General features: G+C 39.8%; 1 protein-coding gene across 4 annotated transcripts in view; it reads right to left on the reverse strand.

The window, feature by feature from the left end:
- The window catches only part of HERC3 (HECT and RLD domain containing E3 ubiquitin protein ligase 3), a 110,081-nt gene that overhangs the window by 53,086 nt on the left and 55,014 nt on the right, over window positions 1-1,981 (reverse strand). The gene's annotated exons all lie outside the window — the stretch shown is intronic.

Genomic DNA, 1,981 nt, shown 5'->3' on the forward strand with positions numbered 1-1,981 from the left:
CCCCCCCCCCCCCCCCCCCCCCCCCCCCCCCCCCCCCAACAATCCTAAACACGTTCCCTCTTCAATCCAAGGAACAAAATGAAAGAAAAAGGAGAGGCTGTGGTTTACATTCACTAAATTTCCAAAACCTAGAATCAAATGTAGCAATGGAGTACCTAAATATAACTCCTCCCTTCTCTTCTTCCACCTCAAGGCCTGGCATTAATGAGTCAGCATTTTGTAAACATGGAGACTATCACTGTACAGATGCTTTTTCTCAGTTGTTTTAGGTGACATGGTAACAGGGTAAGCACATGATTTGATCACTCTGTACCTAAATACAATCTATGGTTAATAGTTAAGTACATGTGTATAGGTTTCGGTGTTAAAAAGAAAGAGCAACACCTTCCCAAGTAATATTCTATTTTTAGCTTTTCTTTATCTTACATTTTTGACACATACTTCTCTTACCAGTTATTTAAACTTTAACCTGCCCTGTCTCTCTTACACTACGCCACTTCACTTGCTTCTCATCAATGTGCTGTTATCCAGGCCCAACAGTATTAATTACAATAAATTTAAAATTCAGCTAACATATATCAGATACCATTATTTATAAAAGTAATAAAACTAAGTTTTATGTTGAATTTCACCAAAAAATTAAATTTGGACAATATTATTCAAGTCAGTTTCTTAGGGAAATTAATACTTAACACTCTACTACTTGTGAACAAAAAGTTATTAACCTGCAGAGATCCAGTGCTTTTCATATTTTGCTTTATTGACATCTTGAAACAAAGAATAACCTCAGCTTTCCTCAGGATTTCTCTGTGAAACTCTGAAGCTGGGTTTAAAATAGGTTTAAAAGAGTAGTTCTAAATCACCCAGATGGCAGCACTAAACAGCCTTCTTCAGTCTCCTGACCTGGAAAACAGCTATGGATCAGTTTTAACTATCCAACCTGTAGCCTCAGGCTTCATCAGTACCTTTCCTAGTAGAATATAGAATTATACTGACTAAAAGACAAGAACTTCATGTATTTAAAGATGGCAAAGTAGGGGATGGCCAGTTAGCTCACTTGGTTAGAACGTGGTGCTGATAACACCAAGGTCAAGGGTTCAGATCCCTGTGCCAGCCAGCTGCCAAAAAAAAAAAAATCTAAAGATGGCAAAGAATCAGAATAATTTTCCAGGACTGAAAAGGCCCCTTGTTTCCACAGTTGCTCCTTTTCTTTCCAACCAATTCTGATTCCATTATCGTCACTAACAGCCCCTTCACTGCTCCTTCAGGGGAAGGTAAAGATCAATGCACCACACATAGTTGGTGCTCTTGAAATGCTTGTTGACTGAAAGCAAGAAGGGTGGGGAAGAGGAAGAAGAAACAAGAGAAAGCACAGAAACGGGAAGGAGTGGAGGCTGAAGTTATCTGCAGAACTTTTTCAGACTGAGTTCCCTGATGAGAACGAGTGGAATGAATTAAAAGGCTGTCACAGATAACAGGATTCGCATTCTACCTTAAACCTGGAAAGACACTGTAAGATTGTTCTTCCTGGTTTATCCACTACAGTGATGCAGGAGACAGCAGGTGGGAAATTATAGTGTGTGGTCATGAGTAGATTATAAAAAAAAAAAGATATCTAAAAATTGTGATATATCTTTTATATATATTCTATACCCAATCACATCAAAGAAACTCACTAAGTTCTCAAATACCAAGCATTTGTTGTTACTCCACAAGGAAAGAAACAGAAAGACAAATTAATGCCAAAGTAAGCACAAACTCTCTAAGCCTCCTTAAATCTCTCTTGGAACAAATATGGATATAAATGAATTTTTTTTTTTCCTTTTTGTCTTTTTTCATGACCGGCAACGGATCGCAACCCTCAGTGTCGCGCCTATACCGGACCGGGACCGGCTACGGGATCGCAACCCTCGGTGTTGCTCCCGCACCTCGCTCAGCCAGTGAGCGGCCGGTCTGTATGTGGGATCCGAACCCCCCCCCA

Source organism: Galeopterus variegatus, unplaced genomic scaffold, assembly GCF_000696425.1.
Source record: "Galeopterus variegatus unplaced genomic scaffold, G_variegatus-3.0.2 Scaffold2258, whole genome shotgun sequence".
In the NCBI taxonomy this organism is placed as follows: Eukaryota; Metazoa; Chordata; class Mammalia; order Dermoptera; family Cynocephalidae; genus Galeopterus; species Galeopterus variegatus.